The sequence below is a fragment of the Phocoena phocoena genome, chromosome 7 (genome assembly GCF_963924675.1).
Source record: "Phocoena phocoena chromosome 7, mPhoPho1.1, whole genome shotgun sequence".
Classification (NCBI taxonomy): domain Eukaryota; kingdom Metazoa; phylum Chordata; class Mammalia; order Artiodactyla; family Phocoenidae; genus Phocoena; species Phocoena phocoena.
The window spans coordinates 21,316,804-21,333,851 of record NC_089225.1 but is presented as its reverse complement, the minus strand read 5'-3'; the positions used below and the strand labels follow the sequence as shown (position 1 = coordinate 21,333,851).

Genomic DNA, 17,048 nt, shown 5'->3' with positions numbered 1-17,048 from the left:
ACCCTGGCCTGGAATTACTGTCAGAAGGCTTCATAATAAAACTGTTTTCAGGCTAACTTTAAATCTGTCTCACTGTACAAACTCCAAGGACACTATTATGTGTGAAGACCCAGTATGTTTTCAAAAGTGTCTGGGAGGAGAAAGGAACAGTGTGTCTGGCATGTTGTACCACAGAAAAGAAACACTTAAGAACTGATAAATAACGAGAACTAAAAACAGCAACAAAACAGTAGTAAGCCTATGGCCATAACAAATTCAAACAACTTGCTTAATCTTAACACCATAAAGAGTTCAACGGTTGCTTGCCCCTGGTAGCACAATGAATGTGGAAAGCAACTATATAAACTTGATCTTGAAACATCAGCTAAATAAAATGTAAAGGTATTATAATGATTTATCACTAAAATAATTTACCACACACTTTTATTCCAGATAATCCATTTGAAATAGTCAACAAACACCTGCATTTTACTGCAAAATAAAAAAATCTCCTATAGGGACTTCACTGGTGGCGCAGTGGTTAAGAATCTGCCTGCCAATGCAGGGGACACAGGTTTGAGCCCTGGTCCGGTGAGATCCCACATGCCACGGAGCAACTAAGCCCGTGTGCCACAACTACTAAGCCTGCACCCTAGAGCCCACGAGCCACAACTACTGAGCATGCAAGCCACAACTACTGAGCCTGCACTCTAGAGCCCACGAGCCACAACTACTGAAGCCTGTGCGCCTAGAGTCCGTGCTACACAACAAGAGAAGCCACCACAATGAGAAGCCCACACACAGCAATGAAGAGTAGCCCTGGCTCGACGCAACTAGAGGAAGCCTGTGCACAGCAAAAAAACCCAACGCAGCCAAAAAAAATAATAATAATAAAAATAAATAAAACAACAAAGACTAGATGTTTCCAAAAAATTATTTTAAAAAAATCTCCTGTAAAATAAATAACTCTTTTGTACCTGATGATCAATTTCCCACAAACCTTTCCCTTTGAAAATGGCTAATTACAAACTGCACTTAAAGTCACAACATAAATGAAAATCCCCACAGTACTCCTCACTAACAGAACATGTTCTGAGGCTCCAACAATACTGTGTGCATTTGAGAAACAAACTCATTCTCTTAATGTGTGAAAATAACAATAGTTAATATTTAACATATTGATACATACTATGTGTTAGGCACAATGTGAGAGGCTTTACATACTTCATCTCTAATCCTCACAACTCCGTGAGTTAAGCATAACCACCCCCGTTTTATAGATGAGGAAACTGAACTGAGGCTCATAGAGGGGTCCTGCAGCTAATAAGAGAATACAGATGCCTCCTACATTTTCATCAGCCCTTTCTGTACATAAGGCACATGAGATCTGAAAGCATTATAGTAATTTATCAATTACCCAAACAAGTTTTAGAAAATGCTATGCTGAGTAATGTATGCTATGGGTACTTTTTGAGGGGAGCTGAGGGGACTCACCCTTCAGGGTTATACTCAGGGTTTCATTTTTTAATTCTAACACACCATCCAAATTTCTTTCAGGTCCTGAATCTGTGGATCTATGTCAATTCTCTATCTAGGTATATTAGTTATGGAATATGGAAGATCATTAAGCCATTATAGTCTTCTCAGACCCTGAAGAAATGGTCCAATGCTTAGTCAAAACTCAGCTATTTCTTCAGAACCCAAGTTTATTCTGGTAACAAGTAAGCCTCAGGACTGGGCCCGGGGTTTTACCTCTGATTACAGACATGTCTACAACAAATTATAGAATCCATTATTTAAGAACATATTCACCCCCCACAAAGAAGCAAGGGCTGAGAAGATGAGCACTCAATCAACGCGTAAGAAAGAAGCATTCCCTTTCAAATATGGCCAAATATGTCAAAGTTTGTTAGCATTCCCTCTCAATTATGGCCAAGTATGTCAAATTCTGTTAAGCTGAGGTGTGTCCAATTAACCTAGTCACACTGGTATCCTACTATGTTAAATATTACACAGATTTTACTGTTTCAAATATTACAAGTAGGTGGGCTGCCAGTTTTACTTTAACCATCTTTTCATTATTCCAAAGTTCTTGTAATTATAGACATTTAGGCTAAAAGCAGAGAGTTTCTTCAGAATTACAATCAGGCAAACCATAACCTCAGAGAGATATATACATACATGCATATACATATATACAAATATACACATATATATACACACACACAGTTTTTTTTTTTCACGAAAATCATATTAGAAAAATCATCTGCTATTTACTAAGCTCTCTTTGTCTTTTACTTAGTTGACTTGCTACCCCAATTATACGCGGGACCTGATGGCCTCAACAGTTTGTTTCTCCATAAGAGCAGAGGCACTCTCCTCTGCACCTAGCAACAAAAAAAGAGAGCGACGAAAAACTTCAATCACACAGGAATCTGGGGGGCAGGGCCTAAGGCTCACCCATAATGTGTGTAAATCTGATCCCCGAAGTCCGTGGCACTGACAGTCATTCAACTTTCTTTGTAATATTCCCATTGTGCTTTTTCTGGTACCACACGCAAAATGCACCACCTACCATTTCACCAAACGGTCGGAATGCCTTACTTCCTTTCTAAAAATTCTCGGGGTGCAAGGCCGGGGATGACGGCCGTGGGGTGGGCCGGGGAGCCTGAGGCACCGACGCCAGCCACCCGGGAGAGCAGAGCCACGCACGGCACCCGTTCCGGGCAGGCCTGCTGTGGCTGGTTCCCGAGTCCCTAGGGCTGCAAAAGCAAGCAGCAGCAGCCATGGCAGGGACTTGGGAACCTTTCCCCTGCCTCCTCCGCTAGGCCTCGAGGGGTTTGCTTTTCACATGGCCCCCGGGTGGGGGCGGTGGGCACAAGGTACTGGATGCAGATGCAGTCGCAGCCGCAGCGGCGGGCCAGGCGAGCCGGGGCTCCCTCGGAACCCGACCTCCCGGCGAGGCTGGCAGCCGCAACACCTCGGCGGGGCCCTGACTGGAGCGCCGACCGCTCGGCGGGGAAGGCCACCTTCGCACACACCACATCTTCTCCCCTGACTGCCTCCTTCTCCGTTAGCGCTACCGGTTGGCGGGCGGGGGAGGGGAGCGAAGCGCGTTATTCCCGGGGAGCTGGAGGGAGGAAGGGAGGGCATCTCTTACCCGCGTTACTGAGGAGGAGGAGGAGGAGGAGGCGGTTGGAGCGCGGAGCGGCGGGGCGACGGCGGGGCTGGGTGGGTGCAAGTAAGAGTCTTACGAAAGGGAATTAACCCCATCACCAGCCCGGACACCGGCTCCAGCGGCAGCCACGGCTGGCAAAATCCCGCCCCTTCCCACCACGCACTAGCCCCGCCTCTTCGTTCTCTTTGAGGGGCAGTAGACAAATCATAGGTTGTACATCCTCGGAGTGACATGAGGATCATCCAATCACGCCTGAACAAATTGCCTTCTCTCCACCCCTTCATCTCCTCCCGGGCCGCGGGAGAGCCAAGCCAAGTCTTTCTCCACCCACAAGGGAAAAAGAGCCAATCGGCTGTAAGTATCCGCCCTTGAAGGACGCAAAGGACAACCAATGATAAACCTAAGAGGACAGCCATTTTGCCCACTTGTAAAAGACCCACCTTTTCCCACGAGTCGGAGCCCGAGGTGGGAGAGTTCTGGAAGTTTTTACTGACCTGGAGGTATTGGAAAGACAAACATATTTTTTCAAGGAGTATTTATATTGCTTTGTAGGAGTAAAGGAAAATTTTCGTCCTCCATGTGGTGGGAAGTGGGGACTGCTGCTTAACGACTTGGCTCCTCCCCTCAGCAGTAACAGGCTCTAAGCCGAACACCTGGTTCTCCAGCCTCAGCGAGGAAAGGCGGGGTGATTGCCCGCTTCGGCTTGCAGCCGACTACAGTTCCCAGCGTGCTTTGCCTCCGCCCATTTCAGCTCATCCGTTTGCTTCCCGCGAGGCCTGACGGGAATTGTAGTTCTTGGGAGGTACCCACGCCGCTTCATTGGCCAATGAGAAAGGACAAACTTTTAAATGATTTGGAGTTTGGGGCGGGGAAGTAGTCGCAGGGCTGTGGTGAAGCCTTTTCACCAACCTAGCAGAAGAGAGAAGGTTTACAAGCGAAAGGTAGTCGAGGAAGAGTTTTCTAAGAACGCCGTAGGAGTTTTAGATTCCTGGTATTTACACTCTCTTACTTTCAGTTTGTGTCTTTGAAGGGACTTCCGCTTTGCGGCGGACACAGGCCAAACCTGTGGCGGGAGTTGGAGATTCTGCAGCGAATACACCAGGTGTGGCCGTCTGGGAGTGGCGTGGTGGGCAAGTTGGTAGTTTCTTACGTGAGAGATAGCTAAATGGAATTTAATTGCATTTTAATTAAGAGTGGGTGAAATGGGATGGGGGCAGTGTAGTTTCCAAGTCCAGAATGCCATGCTCCACCGCACTCTTCACTCCCCGAGTCTCACTTTTTTTGTCTTTTGAGTTGCTCAGGATTAGATTGCACCCCTATATTTGTGGAGGGTGCCTCTAAAACCTTCACGTCTTCAGTTTGACTAAAAAGAACCGGTTCAGAAGTTCTGAGCTAACTCCTCCCACTTACAAACTAACTTCTAAAGTCTAGTTCGAAGGAGAAACGCTACAGAAGGGCTCATGATTGATGAGAATCGTCCCATTCTTTTGTTTGTTTGTTTGTTTTTAATGTAAAGCATACATTAAACAAGTGTCGATAGGGTGCCAACTATAGTACACCGATGAACACAGGTCATTAGAAAGACGTTGGAGCCAAAAGCCTAACAAGCTTAGCACGTTAGGCCCTGGTTTATGCCCCCACGCCGTCGGGGGACAAAGTTGAGTGTGTTTTTACTGTTGGACGTTCCGTTTGAGGTTGTTTGGGAAACTCATTGAACAAAAGAGATGCAGAAGGTGTTATCAGGAAAGGCCTTCCCTCCCCAAACCTGATGGCTCTCATTTTAAACTCTTTCCTATCATTTTGACTGAGACTTTCTCAGATAAATTCTAACTCAATTTTCCTCGCGGTTTCACTAAGACTTTCTCTTAGAAATCATGTTGTAAATATTTATTGAGCACTTATACTGTATTAGGCACTATGCCAGACTTTGCGGGGAGAGCAGTGCCAAAAAGACAGGCTCCTCGTCCAAAAGTAGTGAGAACAGGCCAAACAAAATGAATCGTAGTGTTACTTGTTCTTCTAATCTCTCTAAACTAAGTCAAATCTTCATTAGTCATGTTTTGTAGTTACTTTTTCCATTCTACTTGTGGACTGAAATAAGCATATTTTCTTTATTTTTTTTTAAATTGAAGCACTAATAAGTCTGTGTCCTATATTCATGAGTTGTGTTTATGCATCAACTAGATGGTAAATTTTATGTTGTAATCCTTCTAGATATAGGAATGTAATCATACATTTCAGCCACAGTGTTCTGGTTCCACCAAAGAAAGTGTTGACTCTTGCTTTTTAATGTAGCTGGGAATTTCATACAATTAAGCAGAAGAGTCTTATATAAATGTTTATTTTTATTTTGTCGTGAGGGCTTCTAGTGTAAATCAAGTCAATAAATAGTAATGGCCATCATTTTATTGAGTGTTTCCTCTGAGCCAGGAATGGTGTTAAGTGCTTTCAGTACATGTTCCCTTCAGCAATGGGCAAGTATTGTTCTGTGATGTTTTATACTTGAAGAAGTTGGAGTTCAGTGAACTTCAATAAGACTTAAAAAAAATTTTATTGTGGTACAGTTGATTTAAAATGTTGTGTTCGTTTCTACTGTATAGCACAGTGAATCAGTCATACATATACATATATCCACTCTTTTTTAGGTTCTTTCCCCATATAGGTCATTACAGAGTATTTAATAGAGTTCCCTGTGCTATACAGTAGGTCCTTATTAGTTATTTGTTTTATATATAGTGGTGTGTATGTCAATCCTGATCTCCCAGTTTATCCCTCCCCACCCTGAATAAGACTTTAAGGCCTTGATTAGAAAATTTTGGAGCTGAGATTCATATCCAGATCTGTCTCATTCTTGAGCTCTTAACCACTGCTGCTTTCTGCCTCTCAAATATTTATTGATCCCCCAATATGTGCCAGGCATATAGTGAGAAATGTGAAGTTCCATCCTAGGATTCTGGAACCAGTGGTGGCAGTCACTTCCTCTTTTGAGCTATCCTTTGGCATCACATAATACATACTCATTGTATTTAAAAATACAGGAAAATGTAAAAAAGAAAGTAATCTGTATTCCTGTTAGAGATACGACTATTAAATCTTGCTGAATATACTTACAGATCTCTAATAGGTACAGACGTGCGTATGAGTAGTATAATACTACTTTGCTCTTTTTAAAAAAAAATATTTATTTATTTTGGCTGCGCTGGGTCTTAGTTACAGCATTCAGGATCTTCGTTGCCTTGTGAGGGATCTTCATTGCATCCTGCAGGATCTAGTTCCCTGACCAGGGATTGAACCTGGGTCCCCTGCATTGTGAGTGTGGAGTCTTAACCGCTGGACCACCAGGGAAGTCCCCTACTTTGCTCTTCTTGTAAACTGTTTTTGACTCAGAAATAGGCTGTGGATATGACTGAAAATCAGTAGCTTTTTTAAAAATAAATTTATTTATTTTTAGCTGCGTTGAGTCTTCGTTGCTGCGTGCAGGCTTTCTCTAGTTGTGGTGAATGGGGGCTACTCTTCGTTGCAGTGCGCGGGCTTCTCATTGCGGTGGCTTCTTTTGTCGCAGAGCACGGGCTCTAGGCGTGCAGGCTTTAATAGTTGTGGCACGCGGGCTCTAGAGCGCAGACTCAGTAGTTGTGGCGCACGGGCCTGCATTGGCAGGTGGATTCTTAACCGCTGTGCCACCAGGGAAGTCCTCAATATCAGTTTTGATGGCTCTCTGGTATTACATTGTATGTTTCTAACATAACCAGTTCCTAGCTGATGGATATTTACATTATTTTTGATTAACTTCTTTTTTGATTGTGCTAAAAATATATATAAACTTTACCATCTTAACCAATTGTAAGCATACAGAACAGTAGTGTTAAGTATATGCACCTTGTCATGCAACAGATCTCTGGAACCTTTTCATCTTGCAAAACTGAGACTCTGTACTCGTTGATCAACAACTTTTCTTTTCCTGCCTCCTGCAGCCCCTGGCAACCACTATTCTACTTTCTGTTTCTAAGAGTTTGACTTTAGATGCCCCATATAAATGGAATCATGTAGTATTTGTCCTTCTGTGACTGGGTTATTTCACTTAGTGTCATGCCCTCATTGTTCATTCATGTTGTGGCATATGACAGGACTTCCTTTTCTTTTTTAAGGCTGAATTAATATTCCATTGTTTGTATACACCATATTTTATTTATCCATTCATCTGCCAGTGAACATTTAGGTTGCTTCCACTTCTTGGCTATTGTGAATGATGCTGCAGTGAATGGGTGCGTATATCTCTTCAAGATATGTTTTTAGTTCTTTTGGATATAGGTGTTCTTTCGGATATATGTATATACGTATGTATACTTCTGGATATATATATATATATATATATATATATACATGTATTATTTACTTATTTTTGGCTGCGTTGGGTCTCCTTTGCTGTGCATGGGCTTTCTCTAGTTGCGGCGAGAAGGGGCTACTCTTCGTTGTGGTGTGCAGGCTTCTTGTTGTGGTGGCTTCTCTTGTTGCAGAGCATGGGCTCTAGGCACGCGGGCTTCAGTAGTTGTGGCACGAGGACTCAGTAGTTGCTCACAGGCTCTTGAGCGCAGACTCAGTAGCTGTGGCACACAGGCTTAGTTGCTCCGTGGCCTGTGGGATCTTCCCAGACCAGGAATCCAACCTGTGTCTTCTGCATCGGCAGGCAGATTCTTAACCACTGTGCCACCAGGGAAGTCCCGATATATGCATGTATATACATGTACACGTACATGTGTATGTATACTTCTGGGTATGTATATACATGTATGTATACCCAGAAGTAGGATTGCTGGATCAATTATTAACTTTTAAAAGCAATGCTGTCATGAACACCATTTTTGTATGCTTGCCTGATTATCCCTTAAATCTAACTTTTTAGAAATAGTATTATTTAGTGTTATTTATTAATACAATACTCTGTAATTCCTAAATTGCTCTACAGAAAGGTTATGCCTATTTTCTTTCCTAACAGTGTGTGAGGGCACCTGTTTCCCATCTTTTATTCTATCCAGTATGATTGTGAAAAGTGATCCCTCATTTATTTAATTCTGTCTAGTTGAATTCTGTTTGTGTTGAGCATCTTTTATGTGTATATTGTCCATTGTTGTCTACTCTTTTTTTTTTAAATAAATTTATTTATGTATTTATTTTTGGCTGTGTTGGGTCTTCATTTCTGTGCAAGGGTTTTCTCCAGTTGCGGCGAGCAGGGGCCACTCTTCATCGCGGTGCGCAGGCCTCTCACTGTCGCGGCCTCTCCTGTTGAGGAGCACAGGCTCCAGACTTGCAGGCTCAGTAGTTGTGGCTCACGGGCTTAGTTGCTTCGCGGCATGTGGGATCTTCCCAGACCAGGGCTCAAATCTGCGTCCCCTGCATTGGCAGGCAGATTCCCAACCACTGCGCCACCAGGGAAGCCCTGTTGTCTACTCTTTTGAATAGACTGTTATTATCTATCATAGTCCCTTAGTAATATTAAAGAAATTACTTCCTAGGTTTTAACTCCTTGTCATGTATTTTGCCTTTATTCTCATTTTGAAATTTGTCTTTTTAGCTTTTTAATGCTCTTTTTCTATGACATAGTGTAAATTATTTTAGTGTCGGAATTTATGTCTTTTCCCTTAGGGTTTCTAGATTATTTGTGATGCTTAGAAAAAGCTTTATGATGATTAGAAGTAGATAATAAAACATAATATGTATATATAATTTTTATTTGTTGTTACATTTGGTTTCACAATATATATACACTTGGTTTTGTTTGGATTCTCTACTCTTTCATTGTTCTGTCTTTTCTGTGACTTGTACCATACCCATTTTCTTAATTTCTATAACTTGATAGTATGTTTTGATATCTGGCATGTATGGTGTGCTTCCACTTTTTTAGACATTTTCTTGTCCTCGTCACATTTTCTTGTATTTTGATGTCATTTTGTCAAATTAAAAACAAACATCTGAAAGAAACAAAACAAAACAAAACAAACATCTGCACTTTTAGTTTTTAAATTTTTTGGCTGCTTCGGGTAGCTTGCCAGATTTAGTTCCCCAACCAGGGATTAAACCCGCGCCCCCTGCAGTGGAAGCACGGAGTCTTAACCACTGCACCACCAGGGAAGTCCCAACATCTGCACTTTTATATTTTAACAAAATACAAATTTAACTTTATATAGATATGAAATACTACTTAAAGGCAATACAGAATTTTTCTTAGTACGGTCAGTGTTCAATGAGGCATTCTGTGCTTTGTTAAAACATGTTTTTATTACAGAGTTGGATGTAAATGGTGACAGTTTAAGAGCACATCTAATTTTTTAAATTATATAATCATTTTTTAGGGCTTCCCTGGTGGCGCAGTGGTTGAGAGTCCGCCTGCCAATGCAGGGCACACGGGTTCGTGCCCTGGTCCAGGAGGATCCCACATGCCGCAGAGGGGCTGGGCCTGTGAGCCATGGCCGCTGAGCCTGCGCGTCCGCAGCCTGTGCTCCGCAACTGGAGAGGCCACAACAATAAGAGGCCCGCATACCACAAAAAAAAAAAAAAAAAAAAATTATATAATCACTTTTTATACAGAGGCTAACATTTTGTAGGTGGCTTTCTGTAGGACCTGCTGACTTCTGAATTCTTATCTCTATTTTTAACTACTTATTCCACTGTACCTCATAGCCTTTTCAGAGTACTTCAAATTCATCATATCCCCTAAATCTATTCCTCTTCTCTTCTCCTTTCCTCTCTATCTCAGTTTATTTGGTCAAGAAATATTAACCATCTACTATGAGAGGTATTAGATAATGGTCAAGAGGATGGGATCCAGGCTGCCTAGGCTTGATTGTGCTTTCTGCCTTGTACTACTTGAGTGACCATAGGCAGATTACTTTATCAAGTATCTTTGTTTCCTTATCTGTAAAATTGAGATAAAAGAAGTCACAGGCCATTATGAGGCTTAAATGACTTAATATATGTAAAACACCAGAAATAGTGCCTGGTACTTAGTAAGTGTACGTTGGGTTTTGTTTGTTTTATTTTTAGTAGAATAAGTAGCTTTTTCAATATATTAATCTCCAATAAATCTTATTCCTATGTACAGAAATTTCAAGTTTGTAAAGTATAATTCTTTGGTTCTATAATGGAACGTTAAGACAAATTACTTTTAAAACACATCACTTTCAACCAGAAAAAAAAGGGTTTTGTTAATATTGTTTCTGCTGACCTGGCTGATGCTAGAGTACTGAAGTAAAACAGTGATAAACAGGACATTTGTGGTCCTTGACATTATGAAGGCATTCTAATAGGAGGGAGTAAACAGATGAAAATAATTGTCAATCACAGTTAAGTGCTTAAAGGAAACGAATTGATATTAAGGAAAATGTAGGAGAGTCCATTTGGGAACTACTGCAGTATTCCAGTTGAGCACTGATGGCTTGGGGTTGGTGATGGCAATGGAACTGGAAAGAACTGAATAGATTTGAGATATATTGGGGGAATAATTAATAATAAGTGATATAATTTGGTGGTTAAGAAGCAGAAATCAAGAATGAACTCAGGTTGCTGGTTTGAGTAACTTGCAGGGTTGCACTGTTACTGAGAGATTTGGTCACGGAGCACACAATTTGATACAGAAATCAAGACTTTGGTTTTGGACATTTAGGCTAGAAGTGTCTGTGTATGGTCAGGCCACTTAAGGTGGTTGTTCTCTTGCTCTCTGTACGTCCCCTGCTCCATCCCTGCATGCTTCACCTACACCCAACTCACCTGACTGACCTTCCTGTGAGTATTTCCCCCAGGCCCCAGCTGGTGATTGTTCTTATCAAAGGGGCAGTGAGGGGCGTGCCCCACTACTGGTTTCCTTGGTAACTAATGCCCCCACCTGCGTCAATTCCCCTATAACTGGTAATCTCCCCTAACCCCTGGGAGCGATTACTGCCACCTTGTCCTGCCCACCTTGCACTGCGAACTATTGCTCCAGGACCCTGCTTCAGGCATGTAAACTCCCCCATCCATTAAACCACTGATGCCTCTGTTGCTGACTCCGGGCTCTTTCTTTGGTCTTAAAGCTGGGCAAGTGCAGGCCTTGTAGGCCTACCAGGTGCAGCCCAACACTTCGAGATTTTCAAAATGTCAAGTAGGTAATTAGATGTAGGAGTCTGAAGCTAAAGAGATTATAAATTGTTCTACCTGGACTATTTGTGGTAGCCTTCGAAAAGGTTGTCCATTCTCCAAATTTGACAAGGTAATCTTTGTAAAGTAGCAACTTGGTTAAACTCTAGAAAAGGCTCCCAATTTCTTACAGACTAAAGTCCAAACTCTTTTTAGCATGGCATATGAGAACCTCCCTGACCTGACCTGTTGTTACTTCTTTACCATTCATCACAAAGCATCTTATTTTTTAACTATACTAAACTGCTTAGTATTTTCTGAAACTGTGGTATTGGAAATATGGCTTCTTTCTCCCTAGAATATCCTTATCTTGATTCTCCACCGGCAAACTCCATTCTTCCTTCAAGTTTCAATTTAAGAGTGACATCAGATATTTAAATAAGGTGTACTATGTTCCAAGCATTTTTTTCTCCTAACTGAAGCCTTCTTTGATTGCTTGCTACCTTAGAGAATTCAACACTCCCACTTATGTTTGGTATTCTTATGCATACTTCTTTCATATGTGCTTATTGCCTTGTGTTGCAATTATTTGTTTATAACTCTTATTTTCATCTTAGATTTAGCTGGAAGGTAGGCGACAATGACACAAATTCATCTTTGTTTACCTGGTACTCTCTGTGATACCTATTATATGCCTACTACGTAATAGACACTCAATAATTAGTTGTTGAATGAGTGATTTTAAGAGGCAGTGTTGCATAATAGCAAACATTCAGACTTTCATGTTACTAACTGGTGATAACTTATTTAATATCTCTGAACCTCAGTTTTCTTGTCCTTAATGTGAGGATAATGATACTTATCTTTCTGAGTTGTTTTGGGAATTACAGGAGATTTCCTAAAATTTCCCAGTGTACTGCCTCACAGAAAGAGGTCAGTCAATAAGTGGGTGTTATTTTATCATTATTCTGAAAACAGTTGCCTGTAGAATGAAAGAATCTAGGGTCCTTGCTTTTTTTCTTCTTTATTTTTTCCCTTTTATTTATTTTTTAATCGAGGTATAGTTGTTTAACAATGCTGTGTTAGTTTCTACTGTACAGCGAAGTGGAGTTCCCTGTGCTATACAGCACATTCTTTTTTTTTAAATTTAATTTTATTTATTTTACATACAGCACGTTCTTATTAGTTATGTATTTTAAACATATTAGTGTATATATGTCAATCCCAATCTCCCAATTCATCCCACCACTACCACCCCCACCCCGCCACTTTGCCCCTTTTGTGTGCATACGTTTGTTCTCTACATCTGTGTCTCTGTTTCTCCCTGCAAACTGGTTCATCTGTACCATTTTTCTAGGTTCCATATATATGCGTTAATATACGATATTTGTTTTTCTCTTTCTGACTTCACTCCGTAGGACAGTCTCTAGATCCATCCACATCTCTACAAATGACCCAATTTCATTCCTTTTTATGGCTGAGTAATATCCCATTGTATATATGTACCACATCTTCTTTATCCATTCGTCCGTCGATGGGCATTTAGGTTTCTTCCATGACCTGGCTATTGTAAATAGTGCTGCAATGAACATTGGGGTGCATGTGTCTTTTTGAATTATGGTTTTCTCTGGGTATATGCCCAGTATTGGGATTGCTGGGTCATATGGTAAATCTATTTTTAGTTTTTTAAAGAACCTCCATATTGTGCTCCATAGTGGCTGTATCCATTTACATTCCCACCAACAGTGCAAGAGGGTTCCCTTTCCTCCACACCCTCTCCAGCATTTATTGTTTCTAGATTTTTTGATGATGGCCATTCTGACCAGTGTGAGGTGATACCTCATTGTAGTTTTGATTTGCATTTCTCTAATAATTAGTGATGTTGAACAGGTTTTCATGTGCTTCTTGGCCATCTCTGTCTTCTTCGGAGAAATGTCTATTTAGGTCTTCTGCCCATTGTAGGATTGAGTTGTTTGTTTTTTTAATGTTGAGCTGCATGAGCTGTTTATATATTTTGGAGACTAATCCTTTGTTCGTTGATTCGTTTGCAAATATTTTCTTCCATTCTGAGGGTTGTCTTTTCGTCTTGTTTGTAGTTTCATTTGCTTTGCAAAAGCTTTTAAGTTTCATTAGGTCCCATTTGTTTACTTTTGTTTTTGTTTCCATTACTCTAGGAGGTGGGTCAGAAAAGGTCTTGCTGTGATTTATGTCAAAGAGTGTTCTTCCTGTGTTTACCTCTAAGAGTTTAATAGTGTCCGGTCTTACATTTAGGTCTCTAATCCATTTTTTTAACATCTTTATTGGAGTATAATTGCTTTACAATGGTGTGTTAGTTTCTGCTTTATGACAAAGTGAATCAGTTATACATATACATATGTTCCCATATCTCTTCTCTCTTGCATCTCCCTCCCTCCCACCCTCCCTATCCCACCCCTCCAGGCGGTCAGAAAGCACCCAGCTGATCTCCCTGTGCTATGCTGCTGCTTCCCACTAGCTATCTACCTTACGTTTGGTAGTGTATGTATGTCCATGCCTCTCTCTCGCTTTGTCACAGCTTACCCTTCCCCCTCCCCATATCTTCAAGTCCATTCTCTAGTAGGTCTGTGTCTTTATTCCTGTCTTACCCCTACATTCTTCATGACTTTTTTTCTTAAATTCCATATATATGTGTTAGCATACGGTATTTGTCTTTCTCTTTCTAACTTACTTCACTCTGTATGACAGACTCTAGGTCTATCCACCTCATTACAAATAGCTCAGTTTCGTTTCCTTTTATGGCTGAGTAATACTCCATTGTATATATGTGCCACATCTTTATCCATTCATCTGATGATGGACACTTAGGTTGTTTCCATCTCTGGGCTATTGTAAATAGAGCTGCAAGGAACATTTTGGTACATGACTCTTTTTGAATTATGGTTTTCTCAGGCTGTATGACCAGTAGTGGGATTGCTGGGTCATATGGTAGTTCTATTTGTAGTTTTTTAAGGAACCTCCATACTGTTCTGCATAGTGGCTGTACCAATTCACATTCCTACCAGCAGTGCAAGAGTGTTCCCTTTTCTCCACACCCTCTCCAGCATTTATTGTTTCTAGATTTTTTGATGATGGCCATTCTGACCGGTGTGAGATGATATCTCATTCTCATTTTGATTTGCATTTCTCTAATAATTAATGATGTTGAGCATTCTTTCATGTGTTTGTTGGCACTCTGTTTATCTTCTTTGGAGAAATATCTGTTTAGGTCTTCTGCCCATTTTTAGATTGGGTTGTTTGTTTCTTGTTATTGAGTTGCATGAGCTGCTTATAAATTTTGCAGATTAATCCTTTGTCAGTTGCTTCATTTGCAAATATTTTCTCCCATTCTGAGGGATGTCTTTTGGTCTTGTTTATGGTTTCCTTTGCTGTGCAAAAGCGTTGAAGTTTCATTAGGTCCCATTTGTTTGTTTTTATTTCCATTTCTCTAGGAGGTGGGTCAAAAAGGATCTTGCTGTGATTTATGTCATAGAGTGTTCTTCCTATGTTTTCTTCTAAGAGTTTGATAGTTTCTGGCCTTACATTTAAGTCTTTAATCCATTTTGAGCTTATTTTTGTGTATGGTGTTAGGGAGTGTTCTAATTTCATTCTTTTACATGTACCTGTCCAGTTTTCCCAGCACCACTTACCGAAGAGACTGTCTTTTCTCCATCACATATCCTTGCCTACTTTGTGATAGATTAGATGAGCATAGATGCATGGGTTTATCTCTGTGCTTTCTGTCCTGTTCCATTGCTCTATATTTCTGTTTTTCTGCCAGTACCATATTGTCTTGCTTCCCGTAGCTTTGTAGTATACTCTGAAGTCAGGGAGCCTGATTCCTCCAGGTCCATTTTTCTTTCTCAAGATTGCTTTGGCTATTTGGGGTCCTTTGTGTTTCCATACAAATGTGAAATTTTTTGTTCTAGTTCTGTGAAAAATGCCAGTGGTACTTTGATAGGGATTGCATTGAATCTGTAGATTGCTTTGGGTAGTAGAGTCATTTTCACAATGTTGATTCTTCCCATCCAAGAACATGGTATATCTCTCCATCTATTTGTATCATCTTTAATTTCTTTCATCAGTGTCTTACAATTTTCTGCATACAGGTCTTTTGTCTCTTTACGTAGGTTTATTCCTAGATATTTTATTCTTTTTGTTGCAGTGGTAAATTTGAGTGTTTTCTTAATTTCACTTTCATATTTTTCATCATTAGTGTATAGGAATGCAAGAGATTTTTGTGCATTAATTTTGTATCCTGCTACTTTACTAAATTCATTGATTAGCTCTAGTAGTTTTCTGGTAGCATCTTTAGGATTTTCTATGTATAGTATCATGTCATCTGCAAACAGTGGCAGCTTTACTTCTTCTTTTCCGATTTGATTTCCTTTTATTTCTTTTTCTTCTCTGATTGCTGTGGCTAAAACTTCCAAAACTATGTTGAATAATAGTGGTGAGAGTGGGCAATCTTGTCTTGTTCCTGATCTTAGTGGAAATGGTTTCAGTTTTTCACCATTGAGGACGATGTTGGCTGTGGGTTTGTCATATATGGCCTTCATTATGTTGAGGAAAGTTCGCTCTATGCCTACTTTCTGGAGGGTTTTTTATCATAAATGCGTGATGAATTTTGTCAAAAGCTTTTTCTGCATCTATCAAGATGATCATATGGTTTTTCTCCTTCAGTTTGTTAATATGGTGTATCACATTGATTGATTTGCGTATATTGAAGAATCTCTGCATTCCTGGGATAAACCCCACTTGATCATGGTGTATGGTCCTTGTAACGTGCTTTTGGATTCTGTTTACTAAGGTTTTGTTGAAGATTTTTGCATCTATGTTCATCAGTGATATTGGCCTGTAGTTTTCTTTCTTTGTGACGTCTTTGTCTCATTTTGGTATCAGGGTGATGGTGGCCTCGTAGAATGAGTTTGGGAGTGTTCCTCCCTCTGCTATATTTTGGAAGAGTTTGAGGAGGATAGGTGTTAGTTCTTCTCTAAGTGTTTGATAGAATTCGCCTGTGAAGCCATCTGGTCCTGGGCTTTTGTTAGTTGGCAGATTTTTAATCACAGTTTCAATTTCAGTGCTTGTGATTGGTCTGTTCCTATTTTCTATTTCTTCCTGGTTCAGTCTCGGAAGGTTGTGCATTTCGAAGAATTTGTCCATTTTTTCCAGGTTGTCCATTTTATTGGTGTATAGTTGCTTGTAGTAATCTCTCATGTTCCTTTGTATTTCTGCAGTGTCAGTTGTTACTTCTCCTTTTTCATTTCTAATTCTATTGATTTGAGTCTTCTCCCTTTTTTTCTTGATGAGTCTGGCTAATGCTTTATCAATTTTGTTTATCTTCTCAAAGAACCAGCTTTTAGTTTTATTGATCGTTGCTTTCGTTTCCTTAATTTCCTTTTCATTTATTTCTAATCTGATCTTTATGATTTCTTTCCTTCTGCTAACTTTGGGGTTTTTTTGTTCTTCTTTCTTTAATTGCTTTAGGTGTAAGGTTAGGTTGTTTGTTTGAGATGTTCCTTGTTTCTTAAGGTAGGATTGTATTGCTATAAACTTCCCTCTTAAAACTGCTTTTGCTGCATCCCATAGGTTTTGGGTCGTCCTGTTTTCATTATCATTTGTTTCTAGGTATTTTTTGATTTCTTCAGTGATCTCTTGGTTATTAAGTAGTGTATTGTTTTGCCTCCATGTGTTTGTATTTTTTACAGATTTTTTCCTGTAATTGATATCTAGTCTTATAGTGTTGTGCTCGGAAAAGATACTTGATATG

General features: G+C 40.3%; 1 non-coding gene across 1 annotated transcript; it reads right to left on the bottom strand.

Annotated features, from left to right (window-relative positions):
- Positions 1 to 6,429: 6,429 nt before the first annotated feature.
- On the bottom strand, positions 6,430 to 6,502 carry TRNAV-CAC (transfer RNA valine (anticodon CAC)). The gene has a single exon. It is a non-coding gene; the product is annotated as a tRNA-Val (tRNA).
- Between the last annotated feature and the right edge of the window lie 10,546 nt (positions 6,503 to 17,048).